This window comes from Alexandromys fortis, unplaced genomic scaffold, assembly GCF_014885135.2.
Source record: "Alexandromys fortis isolate MF-2015 unplaced genomic scaffold, M_Fortis_MF-2015_v1.1 scaffold_203, whole genome shotgun sequence".
Classification (NCBI taxonomy): Eukaryota; Metazoa; Chordata; class Mammalia; order Rodentia; family Cricetidae; genus Alexandromys; species Alexandromys fortis.
The window spans coordinates 1,404,674-1,424,101 of NW_026068080.1; positions in this window are offsets into that span (position 1 = coordinate 1,404,674).

The window sequence follows — 19,428 nt, forward strand, 5'->3', positions numbered from 1 at the left end:
AGAAGAAGAAGAAGAAGAAGAAGAAGAAGAAGAAGAAGAAGAAGAAGAAGAAGAAGAAGAAGAAGAAGAAGAAGAAGAAGAAGAAGAAGAAGAAGAAATGAAGATGGGGGTGTGTGTCTGGAAGACAAAGAGGGAGATAAAGGGAAGAAATGGAGGGTTTGCATGATCGTATTTCATTGTACACACATGTGAAATTCTCAACAAAAATAAAGTCTAGAGCCTTTTTGAGGTTTGCTTTCTATTGTGTAAATATGCTACCACTAATCTAACCAGCAGTAACGAAGAAAAAAAGTGGTTTCTGGGCTTCTGCATCTTCTACGACAGAAGTATCACTGGGAGAAAAACAGCCCTGCTAATTCTACTTCTTTGTGGCCTGCCCAGTGTTCCAGCTTGTGTACAGGCGGAATGGATGTGCCAAGAGCCAGCGGGAAAAGGTCCTGAGCTGGAGGTCACTTCTGCCAGGCATCTCAGCAAAGAATGGCCAGATCTTGTTCCCTTGTTGCAGACAACTTGCCTAGGCGCTGAGGTCACTAATATAGCAAGTGCAGCTCTCTCCGGGGGTTCCCCACACAAGCTAACTGAGCTTGACTACATTGATGGAGATACTTGATTACATAAATGGAAATACGGGAAGAATTTTACCTCAGAAATAGGCTGAGTTTTCAGCAGTCAGGCCAGTGTTAGAAAACTGCTAAAAAGTATAACCTAAAATTCTCTCCTTCCCCCCCCCCGCCCCCAGACTACATCTTAGACTGATGGTGTGGATCTTCCTGAAGAAGCCAACTCTGCAACCGTTAGATTGTTCCTGGGTGTGGCCAGAAAGGGAGATAATTCGTACTGTGACTTTAACAGCGCTGAAGTGGCCTGCTGCTGCAGTTTCTACTGCAGTAAGCTCTGCAGTGCAGAACTGAGGTGGGGGATGCTCTGGCTGAGCCAAGGCCACCCCCCCCCGCAGGACCTCCCTTGAAGCCAATGCTCAGAAGCACCACCCTCCAGGCCTGCAACCAACCAAGAGCTCCTGGTGGTCTCAGATTAATACACGGGGGGGGGGGGGAGAAAAGACAAGAATTCTGCATTCTTTAGACAAGTCTCTGTTTCAATAATTCATCATAGGCAAAGTGTTTAATGGGGAGCAAGCAAGTCCTAAAGCTTGGGTCAAAAATGCTTTCAGACAAAACCCAGAATTACATATCAAAAGAAAATTCAAGAAAGGCTGGTGAAATGTCTCTGTTGGGGAAGTGCTTGTCCCTAAAACTTAAGGGTGTGAATTTGGATCCCTAAAACCCACATTCGAAAGCTAGGAATGGTGCCATACAGCAGTGATCCAGCACTAGGGAGAGAGACATGGGGGCCCCTGGGCATGCTGGCCAGCCAGTCTAGCCCAATCTGTGAGTTCCAGGTCTGTAAGAGACCCTATCTTTAAAAACTAGATAGGAGGAGACAAAGGAAAACATCCAATGTTACCCTCTGGCCTACACACACACAAAAACACACACCCTGAATTCATATAGCCTTGCTTTTTATTTCCATACATCGGGAGTATTTTCTGCTCTGATTGAAGTTTTTCTAAGATTTACTTAACCTTGGGGTAGCAAAATCTTTACAGGTCGAGGCAACGTGACTCGCCTGAGATCAGGAGCCAGCGCCCGCAGAGGCAGATTTTTCTGCCCCGTCACTGCTGACTGCAATCCTCGTACCAAGCTGAGCGCCCAGAGAGGGTCCACCCATCGACAGAATTCTCTCTTCCTTATTCTTCCTCAGCTTCTTTATATAAGCTCTCCTCACGATTACATAAAGATGCACGGAACACAGAGCCAATTAAGTGTCTTTCCACGCCTCTTTCATCTTCCCACACCTTCCAGTTCTCCTAACAGAGATGAGAAACCCAATTAGGCCGTTTAAAATAGCAGGGCTGTGTGATAGCCCCGTGTAGGCTGCTCGAGATTACTGTATCTATCTTACAACCTGCAAGAAAAGGCTCAAAATGGAAATAAAGATATTAATATGCCCCCATCCCGGATGGATCATCATTTAGCTTGTCAAGCCAACTCATCACAGCAGAGCTGAATGTTCCAGCCCCTTCTGGGATGCTCAGGCTCGAGCCTCCCTCCCACTTACCCTGTTAAAAGGGAAGGGAAGCATCAGAAGAGAGGCAAGAGATGAGAATGCCACAGAGTTTGCCTTTATTTGAGAGTTTGACTGTAGGAGATTAATTCTTACCATAGCCAATGACAATGCCCACAGAATGGGAGCCGAAACATGAGATGCCTTGACTCAGTCTGCATATCATGTATGGGATTTGTGCAAATAGCCTGAATTTTTTTCAGGTTCATTTATTGTTTGGAGGCTTCTGCCACCTTGTGGTCAAATGGCACCACTGCAGGGTGCAGAGGCCTCCCTAAGTCTCTACATATTCAATCTCCCTGTTCAAAGACGTATTTAGTATCTTCCTCCACAGAGGCGCCTGATGGGTGGAATTAGGTATTCTTGGGGTGCTTGCCCAAGTTTGATGTGGAAACATTTTTGACTCTGTCATCAGGAAATTTTTATTGGGCTTTTGTTGAGAAGTCTACCTCTTCCAGGCTTGAACACATAATGTAGAGACAGAAAACATCCTAGGTCCTTCTGAACTAGACTGAGAAGAAACTATTAGTGAATTCAAGAAGACTTTCCCTGATATTGCACCTTGAGATGAATATTCAAAATGAAGAGGCAAAGACACTTACCAGGCAAATGACATCATAGACATACAAGTTGTACAGCTGGCTGAAATGGCTGTCTCTTTTAACCCAGGAGCAATTTATTATAAATTATATGAGATATGATTTTCCAGGGTCCACAATGACTATTGGGACACTTGTGACAAACCCCACATTCATAGTAAGTCCATTAACTGTTGTACAGGTAACAAACAGTTCAAAAGGTATTCCTCCAGCTGGTTAACCGGTGCCCTAGGACAGCTGTTCTCAATCTGGGAGTCACGGCCCCTTTATGCAGGGCTGGCATATCAGATATACTGAATATCAGGTGTTTGCAGTATGATTCATAACAGTAGCACAATTACAGTTATGAAATAGCAATGAAATAATTACGGGTGGGGGTCACCACAACATGAGGAATTGTATTTAAAAGGTGCAGGACTAGGAAGGCTGAGAACCACTGCCTTAGAGGATGAGATTTTTGTTCTGTCTTGGGTATCACAAATCAGCAAGATGACCTGAGAGACTCTATCCCCTCCACCCAAGTTACCATGGATTTCTGGTGTGGGCGGTGCCTGAGAGGGAGGGGAAGGGCTGACATCTGAGCCTTCGGTGTCCTTGATTCTGGGAAGATCATTTCAGAGACACGTTCTTTTTCTGTATTTCAGGACTCTGGTAAGAGAGTGTGCTGTCTTTACAAAAGCAAAAGTGAGTTCTCGAAGAACTAAGAAGACTTCAAGTAATTAACAGAGTCAGGGAGGCGGTTAGTGCAGGTGGGGTCCGCTGTGTGAATGGGGCGGAACACCTGTACGGTGGTCCTCAGCCCCCGCTGATAGTGCTTGTGCAAGATGAGATGCGCTCAAAGGATACCTCATGGGGCTGGGAAATGGCTCAGCCATTAAGAGCGCCAACTACTCTTCTAGAGGACCATGGTTCCAGTCCCAGCACACACATGGCAGCTCCCAATGGCCTGGAACTCCAGTTCCATGCAGTCAGCATACTCTTCTGGCACAGAAGTGGTGAGCCGACATACCCTCAAGCAAAATACCCACACACAGAGAATAAACACAAAAATTAAAATTAGCAAAAACTGGGCAACTCATCTCCCGCAGGTGCACTTAACAATTTCACATGCCAATTGTTAGCCGGGGGCCACTCCGGTTTAAGTTCCTCCACTAGCTTCGTCTTTGCAGATTCTTGCTCTCTCTCTGCCCTCGTAGCTGATTTTGTAAACTGGCACCAGACTAACAGGTTCTGCCCCACCACCACCACTCCATCCCCAGCCAGCCAGGAATCAAAGGCAACACCCCTGCAATCACATGCTATGGACTACCTGTCAATCACACAGGGCATAGAACCTCCCCCACTTCCTCTGGAACCTGGACGGAGGAACTCCAACTCTGCCGTGTGTACCTGAATCTCCTTAGAGATTGTCTGTCCATCTATGGTTCCGATAACTCTTTTAATAAACCTCTTAACTGTAAAGACAATGCACTCAGTGTCTACTTGACAAACCTGAGACTTCACCAACCGCTTGCCCTTGACTCTGCTGAGAGAGGAAGGCCATTCCTATATGTTAGGTAATGACTTGTTTAGTCCTTGGTTAGAAGTTGATCTAAAGCTCGTTTGGGCATAATGAACTCACTAACTCTAAGTTAGAAGGGGGCTTCGGTTTCACTACTCCTTTGAGACACTCAGACAACCCGGATGGCCACAGCAAGTGGGAGCATAGTGTTTCAAATATACTAAATCCTGATAGGCAATGTGGTCAGGTAGGCAGCCTGAGCCACCCAACTTTCCCCACTCTTGGATACCGATACCATGTTCACAGACAGCGTACTCTACCTTGGGAAAAAAATAATAAACGAGCCCCCCCAGCCCTGGAGCAGGACAGAAAATCTGAACTAGGGAACATTAAACTTGGAGAATGATCCCATAAGTGCCCAAGCCTCCTGGTGGCTGTCTTTGAGCAGGTGGGAGGGGAGATTGGCTTCCACTGTCACTTGAATGTCATCTTCAAATGCAGCTCAAGTCAATGAGAATTAAAATCGATTTGTCCGGGGACAGGATGATGCTGTGTAGGGCATGAGTCAGGTTATCTGAAGGATGCTGCAGATAAGGACGGGCAGCCTCCTGCTGACGGGAGAGAGCGCCTGCCAATTCTGCAACAGAGACAGCAGAGCATTGCCCTACCCCCACCCCCACCCCAGGCTCAGAGAAAGGAAAGAGGCAGAAGCTTAAGACCGACCTGCTAACTCAGAAGTCCCTTCCAGCTACTGTAGGGTACACATTTCCTCCACTTCCCCCTGCCTCCCTGGATCTTCCAGGCCAGTGGAGAATGCATGACAGCCTGGGCTACCAGCAGCTCCTCTGACTAACTGAGGAAGGGAAGCCTCTTTCTCCTCCTCTGCTTGGAGACCCCTTCTTGGAGCAAGACTCCACCACTGGTGGGGCAGTGTGGTAAGGGGAGAAATTGGAGAGGAGTGAATTTTTCAAACGACATTGAATTAAAAAGAAAAAAAAAGTAGTCAAGCACTCCAGAAAAAAAAAAATATGGAGGTCTGATGTTCAGTTAGGAGAGTTGTATAAGAAGTTTCTAAAATGAAGTGTAAAATAGGCTATTTGCAACCTTTTCTTGTTAGTTGAGTTTCTTCTAATTTAGGGAAAGAAAAAAATCTGTTTCCTTTGGTCCCTTAGACTCAGTTTGTGAGTCAGCTAGTTAACTGACAGGATACTAGCTAATGGGAAACAAATTATAAACAAAACCTATTTAATGCTGATGCTTTCAGCTTTACTTGTGCAGATGCCTTCACAGAAAATATGAGCAGAGACAAAGAAGTCAGATACAGAGGGTGTACACCTTTTTAACAAAGGACAAGTTAAAAGTGACAGATGGGGGCCTAGAGAGATGGCTCAGTGGTTAAGAGCATTGCCTGCTCTTCCAAAGGTCCTGAGTTCAATTCCCAGCAACCACATGGTGGCTCACAACCATCTGTAATGAGGTCTGGTGCCCTCTTCCGGCCTGCAGGCATACACACAGATAGAATACTGTATACATAATAAATAAATTTTTTTTAAAAAAAAGTGACAGATGGAGAAAGGATTAGGACTTCTGATGATACTAAATACTTGGGGTGAAAAACTGATGGAAGATAAAAATTATTTTAGCAATGTTGGTTTTTACAATATCATCTTGGCATCGATTTTCTGTCTCTGGTAATAGTAATTGCTTTTTATATTCCTGTTATAAGAGAGGAAAGAATGAGACCCTTAGACTTGTGGGGGGGATTCTCTTTGTCCTTTTTCTAATGTGGCTACATGGGATAAATCTCCTTTTACTACTTTTCACTTAAAAAAAAAAAAGAAAAGGAGGGAAGAAATTCATGCCCTGATTTTAAGCAGGCATGAGGAAAATAGAAAATTGTTTTCATATTTGTTGACTTTTGGTTAACGTTGTTTCAAAATAATCTTTATGGCAAAGTGGTCTGTTCTGGGATGCGTGTTCTGATCCCCTTCACTGGAACGAGAAAGTTGTCTGTGAGCTCTGTAGAAAACCAAAGCCCTGTAAGTGAAGACACCTGGATATTGTGGTCATATTCAGGGAAATAGTAAGATGTGTGACGTTCAGTTTTGAGTCTCAAAAAGCGTGGATTGACAATGAAACTAGTTATTAGCAACAGAAAAATAAAAAAAATGACTTCCGAGTACTCAAAGGGCTCCCAAAAATTATTTTCTGAGTCTTAGAAATTCACATGAATCACCACATAGACACCCTGTCCATACCATAAGGAACATATTATCAGGACTCTTACTGCAGCTTTCACAGTTTGAGAAATGCTGGAGCAGCCAGTTTTACCTTCTGACTTACACATGTCAAAAGTCTTAAGAAAGCTCACAACCCCCTCTGGAGTTATCAAAACCTTGTTTGTCCCCTTTAAGAACACTCGGCTGCTTGTTAAGCTGCTCTTACCCGCCCTGGCTATAGAAATTCAGCGCACCTTCCCACACTGGGAATGTTCATCCTGCAACCTAGCCTGCGGTCCTACATAGGATCTACTCTCCACCCAAACCACTTTTATTCTATCCTCATCTGTTATTTCTTGGCTCGTGTTAATAGCAAGAAGTCGTTGCCCTTGCAAACAGTGAAAGCCTAAACTGCTCAAGAAATCTACCCCCAAAGTCTTGTCTCCACCCTTCCCCAGAGGACACCCTCACCCCTGCCTGGATGAAACCCAGCCTAGTCTGGCAGCTGCCAACGTGCTCCACCCTGTGGACTGAAGGTCCCTGAGAAAGTTACTACATCTGTGAGGTCCCTGCAGACCAATTGGCTAGTAGAAGTTCACCAGGCTTCACCAGCCACGGAGCTAAGAATGTCCAGATAGCATCTGAAACCTACACTGAGATTTCTCGGCTTTGCTGCCATTGGCCCACCCAATCATCAGCCCACCCACCAGCATGGTGGGAAATGTGTTGACTTCTAGCTTTCATCTGCTCTATGGCTATAAGACTCATCGAGAGACTGGAGAGATACCTTAGTGATTAAGAGCACTTGTTGCTCTTGCAGAAGATCCAGGTTTAGTTCCCAGCATCCACATAGCAGCTCACAAGCATTCACAATCCTAATTTCAGGGGACATGATGTCTTCTTCTGGCTTTTGCAGGCACCAGGCTGGCCCGTGACGCACATACATACAAGCAGGCAAAACATTCGTACACACAAAATAAATAAATCTTAAATTTTTAAAATTCAAGTTCATATAACCACTTTCACAGTGACTTACATCATTCCTATCGGAATCCATGTTCCAGGACCATGGTCACTCAGAACAGACTAACCCTTGGAAGCAAGAGCTGTGTTTTTACATGACCACCATCCAGTCTATGGCTCAAGCTGATTAGGGCTTGCAGACTCTTTTCAGCTAGGCACTTATTGAGGTCAATATTTCATCCTATTTGAAAGTATTTGCAATGCTGACTTTTAAAACATCCCATCAGAGATCCCAAGAGAAAAAAAAAAAAAAAACTGTCTGCAGCCTGCCGCAGTTCTTCTCGGGCCCAACATTCACTGCACAAAGGAGAAAAAAAAAAAATAAGGTTTTGTATGACCACCAAGGGCAAGAGAACCTCTTTGCTTCTCATACTAGAAAATGGCCTGAAAACCAGAGTAGGGGAGAGCTGGCCGGGCCTCTGCCCTTCACCCCTCCTTCTTTAGCTCTGTCCCCACTGTCCATGATTGGTCTCTCTCGGGGAGTAGCTTGCTCCCAGACAGTTCCTGAAAACAGAGCAGGAGAAGCCAAGGGCTCTTTCTCTGGAGCTAGAAGTTTGGGGAATTGTCATAGCATCATTATTAGGCGTCTGCATCCTCTCCCAGAGAGACACCAAATGTGCCTTCCCCGAGAGTGAGTCAATACACCACCCCCCGCCGTGGTTACAGGAATTCTTTTTCCTTGGACAAAAGCCTCTGCCATGAAATCCTTCTTGCTACATGAGGAGCTGACCGTACAAGCACGGGTCAAGGCTTCAGTTCCGACATGCGTATCTCCCTCGAAACTCAATTTTCCATCTAGTTGCGAAAAGGCTTTACTTTAGGCATCAGATGGAGGCAGAGAATTGCACAGGGTGAGTCAGCTGAAAGTAGTGCAGGGGGAGGAGAGTGCTGCAGATGCTGCTGATGCCGCTGAAGCTGCTGATGCTGCTGATGCATGATCTCACAGTGGCATCTAGAGTCAACCGGGAGAGACCAGCTAGCGGCGAGGATGACATCTGTGACCCTGTCTCCTTCTGCTGCCTGTGGATCAAGATGTAGAACTCTCTGCTCTTCCCCAGCACCAGTACTGACTCCTGTTCTCCATGTAGATGGTGCACACAAGCGCACGTGCATACATGAACACATAGAAGCAGGGACAGCTTTTCTAATATTGCTGCTTTGAGTCCTGCTACCGTAACTGCATTCCAGCCAGCAGAAAAGGGAGGGAGGAGTTGAAAATATGCCCCTTTCTTTGAAAATGTCCTGGAAGGATTTCTCTGAACTGTTTAGTCCTTCAGAATACAACCAATGTTCTCATCAGGGACAAAAGATGCCTGGAAGGTTTTATTCCAGAGAAGCTATGCAGACAGTTAAAATTTCTGAGTTCTGTCATCAATGGAAGATATGTTCCAAGGGACAATCAACATGTACCACACTTACCATAATATATCAGCCAGTTAGTCCTATGTAGCATTGAAAATTCCCAAACTTGTTTAGGAGGTGAACAACCTAATGACCGTGAACTCATGAGATGTCCAATCTCAGCACCTAGTTATCTGCATAAACCATTTGTGCCACAAGCAGAGAGGACAGGAACTAGGGTGTTGGTGCCAGTCTGTTTGGGAAATGGCGTGACGCCATCGATTTATGAAGACAGGAAAATATTCTCCTTCTGTAGACTAGGAGAAAGCAGCTTAACACCATTAAATCAAGTGTGATCCAAATTCACATGACTGGAGTTCTTTTGCTTAAGCCCCAAATCCCACAGAATTAGCATGCTACAACCCACGTTATAGTTTCAATGTTCACTATAGCCATAATATAGAATTACCTTAGGTCCCTATCAACAGATGGATTAAGAAACTGCACTGTATGTAAGCTATGGAGGTTTCTTCCAGCCATTAAGAAGCATGAAATCACATCATTTGCTGGAAAAAGCATGGACCATGACACTGGGAAAAAATATTGGACAGAAAGATAAACATAGGACAATGTCTTTCTCACAAAGACTCTAGGTTTTTAATTAATGTGATAGGAAGCACTGGAGACAGAACAGGCAATAAAACTCTTGCCTCACCAGCCTGAGGACCTGAGTGCAGATCTTCGACAACCACCTAACAAGCATACATACGGCCACACATGCCTGTAAACACAGAACTGTAAGATGGAGCTGGAGACTGGAAAATTCCCAGAACCTGCGGTCAGCAGGCCTGGTCCATGTGGTGAAGTTCCTGGCCACTGAGAGGCCCCATCCCAAGGCAAAGGTGGAGAGTGTCTGAGGACCCACACCCAAGATTGTCATCTGACTACCGCATGCATTCCGTGCACATGAACACTTGTACCCACCGGTGTTCCCCCACACACAATTACACATGCACACCAAAAAAAAAATGCATGAAAGTGAAAAAAGACCAGTTTTGGAGGAAGAAAGAGGCCAGCAAAAGTGGGAAGAAAGTAATGGGAGGCAAATATAATCAAAATACATAATATGCTTGCATAAAATGTTTTAATGAAAGACTATTTGGCTCGGCAAGATATATTTTTAAAAAGAACTAAAAATAAATAATTCTAAACGTTAAATCTCAAAAACTGATTGTGCTACAAAATACATATTAAAACATAGATGAAATTTTATCTGCCAAACCAGGAAAACTTCATTAACAGGAATTATGGGTGTTGGTTCTAATAAGAAAACCGCAGCTCTGTGTTCTTAGCTTGCAAAAGAAAGTAAATCTTCAGACAAAGAAAAATATGATGCTTCTGGGCCCTAGGTATGTACAGATGTGTGGATGTATGGGTGTGCATGCACATGTGTATGTGTGTGTGCATGTAGGTGTGTGTAGGTGTTCATGTATGTGTGTGGCTATATGGGTGTGTGTATGTACGGGTGTGTATGTACATGTGTATGTGTGTAGGTGTTCATGTACATGTGTGTGAATGGGTGTGTGTATGAATGGGTGTGCACTATGTGTGTGTGTATGAATGGGTGTGCATGTATGTGTATGGATGTGCATGTACATGTGGTGTATGTATGAGTGTGTGTGTATGGGTGTGGATGTATGGGTATATGGATTATGGTGTGCATGTATGTGTGTATAGGTGTGTGGATATATGGACACGCATGTACATATGTGTGTATGAGTGTGTGGATGTATGGGTGTGCATGTACGTGTGTGTATGGGTGTGTATGTATATGTGTGTATGTGTGTGTAGATGTGCAGGTACACATGTGTATATGGGTACGCATGTACATGCGTGTGCGTGTGTATGTCTGTGTGTACATGTACTTGTTTGTTACTTTTCCATTTGTTTTGTCCACAAAGGGAGTAGATACAAAAATTTACAATAATAAGGGGAAAAAATCTTGAGGAAAAAAATATTTTCTATCTACTTGTTAGATCCTATCAAGAATTGTAAATCCCTCCCCCTGAATATGTAAATGAAGCACTTGAGCCTATAAACAGTCCCTAAGAGGGCTTGCAAAGGTAATAGGCTCTCAAAACACAATCTCTGGTTTCTGGTAACCTTCATATGTGCAGTCAACAGCTAATTACAAGCTGTAATAAGAACAAAAACATCATTTTTGTAGCAATGAAACAAAACTTACCCTATAGAATCTAAATACACCACTGAAGGGTCTTCCCTTCTCCAACAATTGTTTAACCTTTATATAACCTTAACAAGGGACCTTGGGAATCTTCTGAGTCTTGCTTCATGAGTCTCACAATCTTCTGCTCCCTCTAGGAGGAAATGTGGCTAGCTCTGATCTCATACGGGTCTCCTGTGGTTCATCACAGTTGCTCACGTCCAACCTGGAGGAAACAACTACACAAAACCATGCCTCCTCTCTCTCCTCATCCTACCTACTGTGAATCTCTCAGCAGTTGCCTGGACAAAGCAGCTGGTTCTGTACCCACTCTGGACGCCACTCCGTACAGACAGCTAAGTTGATTGCCATTCATTCATCTGCTTTCCTTCTTCCAAAACCTGCTGCAATTTCCTGCTTTCTGCTGGGTCCTCTCATTTTTCCTTCTCACTTAGTAATTATTTATGCTTTGTTCCTTATCTATCATTTTATATAAACGGAGGAAAGAGAGATCAAAAATGCCCGTCAATCTCTCGATTTCAGCTAAATGCTGCCTAGAGCCCCAGGCCCCACTCACACACTCAGGGCTGCCCTTTTGTAACTTCTACTCCAGAAAGGAAACCGACACACACGGCGATAACCATTAATTAAAAGACTCGCTAAAACGATTCTTGTAACTTCTGTCTGTTACAAAGACATTGAGTAGTGCATGGTTTTGTTTCTCTATCTGTAAAATGACTGAGATTTCAGAGGGATGCGTCAGATATAATGTAGAGAATTTGTATCAGTTTGCTAACTGATGATTGAAATTGTAAACTAGGAGGTGCATAAGACTTAGCATGGTTTGATCTTTCATTGCACACAGTTTTCCTTCTGTAGAAAAGGAGATAAGATAGACCTAGTTCAAGCATTTGGAGCCACAGGTATGACAGCAAGGGCAGAGAGTTGAAGGAGAGTGTTGCAGGGTGGATGTGGACGGGGAGAGTTCAGCATAGCTTACTGTTTCAGTCATCTAGAATAAGATTCATGGGGCTAGCTTAAATGTTTAGGGCAAATAGACCCCTGCAAAATGAGAAAGTTTTTAAAAAGTTTTATTGCTGATTTACCCATTACCTAACTCTCATTAATATCTCTCCAAGCATCAGAATTTAGTGATTCACACTGAATTTCCATGGTGATGATGTTGGAGACATTCAGAAAGGAGGTTGGGTGAGTGAGTCAGATGTGTGGAGTAAACTGACCCTGCTTCATGGGACTGGGGCTTTCTCCAGGAGGACAGTCCAGGGGCCACAGTGCAAGGTCACTTGTTGGGTAATGTACCCAGCAGGCATTCTGTGATCTCAAGGTGAATGAGATGCAATGGGAGCATCACCGCACAGACCAATGAAACTACGTTTATGCTCTCAAAAGCCCACCCTGACACCTGGAGAAAAACCAGAGGAGCAGTAGTTTCTTCCCTGTAGCACCAACTTTAGAGGAGGGTACCACTCTGCCTCCTGACCATCTTGTTCAATCTTAGAATAGCATCATCTTTAGAGGAGGGTACCACTCTGCCTCCTGACCATCTTGTTCAATCTTAGAATAGCATCATCTTTAGAGGAGGGTACCACTCTGCCTCCTGACCATCTTGTTCAACTTAGAACATCCCCAAATCAGGCTCCTTTAGAAAACCTTTATTCTTACTGCACTTTTTTTTGAAAGAACTTATAGGTAACAAAGAGGAGTCTAAACTTTCCTCAGTTTTCGTCACTTCTATCTCTGAGTTTTGGACGGTTTTGCTTTTTTTGCTTTCACTAAAGTGTCATTTAATGAAATATGCAAAAAAATCTCTAAAAATTAATGATTAAAGAGAACTTCCTCTAATAAATGAATAACAAGTAGTTCTGTTACTAGGTTTTGAAAGTCTAATTTCTTAAGAGCAGCTACAGAGAAAATGTTACAATGTGTGGTTTCTGATGGCAATAATAATAATAATGGAATTTTGTTTGCAACCTCATCCAGGGAAAAGGTTAACAAGCAATGTGCTAGAGTGTGGGCTAAGGATTATGAAATTCCATTTCCACACAAATGATAAAATGTGTTGCCATGGAGAAGGGCTTTTCACAACAGGAGTGTTCTGGCTCATTTGAAATGTATCAAAGCAGCCATTATCTGGAAGAAAAGAGGCAACTTCCTTCTATAGCCCTTGGACTTTCTGGGAAAAATTGTACAGGATAAATGAAAACCAGATGTGCTAAGTCATTCTTTATCAGGCATGCATGCCATTGCCACCTGGGAAAAATACTGAAGCCTGGGTCCCTTTTCTGGAGACCTGGGTTTGCTCATTCTATGTGAGATGTTCTCTGAGCAGTGGGGTTCCTAGGGCCCCCCATAGTGATTCTAATGAAGCTCATATAGGAGAAGCTTTCTGGAGATGCCAATATATGCTTCTGCCCAAAGATGGAAGCAACAGTGAGGTTTTGAGAAAAAAAATTGTGTGTGTGTGTGTGTGTGCAAGCATGCATGCACATATGTGTGTATGTACCCAAGGAGACCAGAAGAGGGCACCAGACTCCCCAGAGCTGGAATAGCAGGCACTGTTAACTGCCCAGTATGATTGCTGGGAACCGAACTTGGAGCCTTTGCAAAAGCAGCAAGCTCCCTACTGAGCCACCTCTCAAGCCCCAACAGTAAAGCTTCTAGTCACAGGTCTGTAATGCAACATTTATGAAGGCTTTGTTAGAGGTGATTGTTTTGGTTTGTCTAAAAGAAGTAAAAAAAAAATCAAAATAGAGAAAAAATATAGACAGAGTTTAGAAGTAGAATGTTAACAGAAAAATAACATAGCATACCATCTGTTAACATAAAAGCTTTATTTTTATATATTATGTAGCATCTTTGGGGATAGCATATTAATGCAATAATAGAAATATAAAAGAATTATGGAGAAAATAGAACACAAAAGTTTACAAAGATTGCATTCAGATAAATTTAACCAGAATTACATTATTATACAATAAAAATAAATAAATTTTATCTCTGGAGAAAATTCGGTATTTGGGTATTTAAAAGACCAGTTGCCCTCTTCTGTAGGATAGGCTGTGATGGCTAAGAAACACATGTGGTTCTGTTGACCAACGGAAGCAGCAGACTTGGTTTTCATTCAGCTTGAATTATTAGGCTTCATTGCAGTTCATGAAGTCAAACTATAATCAGGTAGTAGCAATGAATCCGGGGTGGAGAGAGCAAGGACAAGCGGGGCCACAATTGTGTGCTGCCTACAGGATGGTTTTATGAAACTCTCAAAGGACAGAACACATAGAAGCTAGTTGTCGGAAGTCCCTGATCCTTGCCTCTGAGGTGTCCACATCACTATCCAGTTGCCACTCAAGTCGTCTGTGTTTCCCTCTGTCCAATAACCAGGAGGTCACCTCTGACACGGACCCACATTTATCCGGTTGTTACGTGTTTGGTACATCCCCTCTGATCATAAGAGGGACTCACACCAGGACTTGGAGAGGTAGCCTGGTGTTAGTTCATAGTCAACCTCAAAGGTCATGACATGAAGTTTGAATTTATTCATTGAAAGGGAAGAGAATGTTCACTACAGATACTTTATTTCTTTAGTAGACAAGTCATGTGATCAGAGCTCTCTATAGCGACGATGCTGACAGCAGCTAATTTATCTAATTTGATATGGATAGAGCGAGAGCAGGAGCAAGGATTAAGTGATATTTGTAAATGAATAACATGTTATTGAAACAGCAGGGAGGCCACTCATAATTAGTTATTGCAGTTATTAACATACAAGAAGTGTTCTGACGAACTAGAGGAGACCTGACCTTATTGCTCGATTCTAATTATCACTGTCTCTAGCTGAAATTTGCTACTACAGCGTCAATATGAATAGAGGCATATCCACGTGGATATCTCAGGCTCTAGGATATCAGCTTGATATCCCAGGTGGTGGGAGCATCTTTAGCAAACCCTCCTCAGCTGCCAGAAATATGATCCCTCAGTTAGCACTGGAAGGGCAAATTTTCCCTTATTCTGTTACTTCAGGGAATTATCTGGGACTTCCCTATCCTCATCGCCACTGCACTAAATATATAAACATATATAAGCCTGCATACACTCACAAGCCAGTACACATATATACATGTGCACACACACATGAGCATGGGAATACAATGCATGAACAGGTACATACTTCAACACATAAACAAGTGTGTACTTGTGGTCAGGCGTGCATACCTATGTATACAAACATGAGTGTACACACTGGCTTCTATAATGGAATTCTAAACATTTCCCACAGTATCATGAAGATCTCCCAGCTGCTCCATATTTGCCAGCCCCATATCCCAGACATTGTCTTATTTCTGGTTTTAGAATGTTCATTTTGAGTTCATTAATAAAGGTCAGATCATAGTTACTACATCAGTGCACAGTAGTTCCCATTAAGGCCAAATTCTTCTCTTCAGACCCAGACTGGATCTTCCCATGCACCCCGCCCACTCAGGATCCTGAGAGTGACAGGTTTTCTATGCCCCTATCTGGACCCCATCTCCAATCGCATCCAGTTCCATGTGTCTCACATGATAAAGCTGCAATCTTCATGGAGCTAGCACATCCTTAAGCCTATGGATAAATACACTAACATGGAAAACACCACATCCCTAAGCATATGGATATACACACTAACATGGAACACACACACAACATCCCTAAGCATATAGATATACACACTAACGTGAAACATATCACATCCTTAAGCATATGGCTATACACACTAACATGGAACACACCACATCCCTAAGCATGTAGATACACATACTAACATGGAACACATCACACCCCTAAGCATGTGGATACACATACTAACATGGAACACATCACACCCCTAAGCATGTGGATACACACACTAACATGGAACACATCACACCCCTAAGCATGTGGATACATGCACTAACATGAAACACACCACATCCCTAAGCGTGTGGATACGTGCACTAACATGGAAGCCTTCCAGACTCCATAATTTAATGTTTTATGGAGGTCCCAGTACACAGCCGCAACTTCTTGGATCATTAGTCAAGGGCGGTTAGCTCGGTCTCCAGCCTTCTCCTTTCCCAGGAGGTCTGGGATAAACCTTCTAATCATGCTTTGGACAGGGTTCTGTTAGAATAGAAGACACTCCTATCACAAAAGCTAGCCAAAGGAATTTGAGAGTTTTGTGTCAGGAATTGGAGACAAAGACTAAATAAATATTTATCCTGTTTTCTCTTTCTAACATCAATTAGTGCAGAATAATTTTCCTTCTTTATTATTTATCAATGTTTTCACATCGTGTGTGTGTGTGTGTGTGTGTGTGTGTGTTGAACAAATCCTGAATCTAGATACAGTAGTACAGTAGTCTTCAGGACTTAGTGAATAAAATCACAAACTACACTGAGCAACGTTAACCAGGACCCTGGTTAGCAGATATGAGAAGGTTGGGACGACACAGATGAGAAACAGCAAGAAGCAGCTACTTTCCTAGGAGTGAGGAGACGAAACTGAAAAAGAGCAGATTGCAGAAGCAAGGAGGTGCTTTGTTAGATTTTTGCTTAGACTGGTCAGAGCCCAGATTTCCACGGGCACAGCTGCCATGTTGAACACTTAAGGGGTGAACAGCAAGCTACAGGTTCCAGAAGGGCTGACAGAAGCGGCATGGGTATCTGCAAGGATGCCAGCTGGAAGCAAGAAGCAAAGAGGGTGCACTGGAGCCCCACTTGGTGGCATATTATTATGTAATAGGGCATCAGAGCAGAAGAGAGGCCATGACATCAGTTCAGACAATGTAACCTCAAGCAGCGTACTATCCACCTCACACATGGGGGCTCAGCTCAGGGTGATGAGATTGACTGGCTAGATTCTACACACAGGATGTGTGGGGCAGGCCCTCAGCACGCCTCTTTGCATTCAGAATATGGTCTCCTCACTCTGGTTATCAGTTTTCATATTAATTTTTTTTTCTACCAAAAGTAGACGCCTATTTGAGTATAAGTCTGCCCTTGAACTTACTTTGTTTTATTCTTGGCTTTCTTCGCTTTGTTTTTAAACTGGGTCGACTCTATCCCAGGCTTACCGCAAGCTTACTATGTAGCCTAAGATGGCATTGAACTTCTGATCCTCTGGACCCCACCTCCCAAGTGCTGGGATGAGAGGTGTGCACCCCCAAGCCTGTGGGTGGAGCCCGGGGCTCTGTGCATGGACTTTACTAACAACTACATCTCAAGTCCTGGGACCCACATTTTTAAATATCCTTGTTGATGATGCTAATATAAAATTATTTCAGGCTCTGAAATGAAACACTTTTGCCATACTGACTACATTTGGGGAGAATATCTTAGTTGCTGTATGAAAATGTCAGGAACGTTATTTCTGATCCCATGCTCAGTCTCCTAAGTGTGAGAATTTTTCAACCACATAACTGAGTTTTTCCAAGACCATTCTGATTGAAGATTTGGAAGCATGTGAAAATCCACAATAAACCCACATTCGTTCTTTCAAGAGAGCTTCTTTTTCTGACTAAAAACAATGAAAAACAGATGGCAAGATGTTTACCCAAACTGGAGGAAGAGAGAAGCAGGCCCTCGGAGTCCTGAGTCTGCCTGCTTTTGCTTTGATTTGTTGGATACATTTCTCAGAACCAGTCCAAATCCAATGTCTTGATCTCTTGGAAAATTACTCACTCTGAAAATGATGGGTCATGAGCTGGGGCATGGATCAGTCTTGAGAACCTGAGTTCGAGCCCCAGAACAAAGTTTTTTTGTTTGTTTTTGTTTTTTTTTTTTTTTTTGGTTTTTTTTCAAGACAGGGTTTCTCTGTGTAGCCCTGGCTGTCCTGGAACTAGCTCTTGTAGACCAGGCTGGCCTCGAACTCCCAGAGATCTGCCTGCCTCTGCCTCCCAAGTGCTGGGATTAAAGGCGTGTGCCACCACCGCCTGGCTTAGAACAAAGATTTTAAAAATCTTGAAATCCCTGCACTCTGGGAAGGCAGACTACTTGGTAGATTCCATCCAGGCCAGTAAGAGACACTGCCTCAAATAAAATGATGATGACACCTTAGGACACACCCAAGATTGCCCTCTGGACTCCACATGCGTGTGCACACATATGTACTCTTACATTAGATGCACACACAGCAGCAGCAGCTTAACCACCTCAATCATGTTTCTGTGACCAAATACCAGGCACACAGTGCAGTGTCTTATGTTATTTGGTATCAAGTGATTTTTGGGCACTTCCAGTCTTTAGCAACTGTCTTGAAAGAAAGCTATATGCATCAAGAATCTCCCTTAAAGGGCCAGCAAGATGGGTCAGTGAGGACAGGCAATTGCTACCAAGCCTGACAACATGAGTTCAGCCGCTAGAACTTATATGGTAAAAAGGAGAGAACCAAACGCTGCAAGTGGTCTTCTGATTTTCACACACACACACACAAACGCACACACTTTTTCTTTAAAGAATGCTCCTTAAAATAAGTTTATTTGAGCCAGGAGGTGGTGGCGCATGCCTTTAATCCCAGAACTCTGGAGGCAGAGGCAGGAGGATCTCTGTGAGTTTGCGGCCAGCCTGGTCTACAAGAGCTAGTTCCAGAACAGGTTCTAAAAGCTACAGAGAAACCTTGTCTCGAAAAACCAAAAAAAAAAAAAAAAAAAGGTTTATTTGCCTATAATTATTCTAAAACAAAATTCCAAGATATTGTACATCTTGGATGCAATTCATTTGTTGAGTCCTAATGTTTCAATGCTTAAACAAAAAAAAGACATTGAATGTCCTCTGGTAATTTCTTAGAAACAGAAACTTGGTCACATAAGCTAGGCCTGTTGGGAGTGCTCTGAAATACTAACTATTCAGGAGTCTTAGGAAAGAGGATTGCAAGTTCGAGCCTTGCCTGGGCCATTTCGCAAAACCCTATGTCAAAGCAAAAGTATAAAATGGGTGGGGACAGAACTCAGCCTCAGAGTGCTTGTCCAGCATGTGTGAGACCCTGGCTTCAATCCCCTGTACCACAAAACAGAAAAATGTCACAGGACTTTATGTGTCATGAGGGTAAGGGATAAATTGGAGGTGAGAGAGTGGAGACTAGGTTAAATCCAAACTTTATATGTATGTATGGTTATTATATAAAGTATCCTAAATCTTACATGTTACATGTTTTGGATATGTCTTTAGGAGGCAAACATTCCAATAATCTCTTTAGTGTTTTGCTTTCAGTACTTACGGGCAATTTTCTATTTAACTTTTCCGTTAGGATGTATCATCAATGATTTTACTATACCCAGGTGTACTACACCTACAGGCTATTAAAAACATTTGTTATTGGTAATTGTACACAGCAATACAATCAACGAGCGCAACGGAGTAGTTT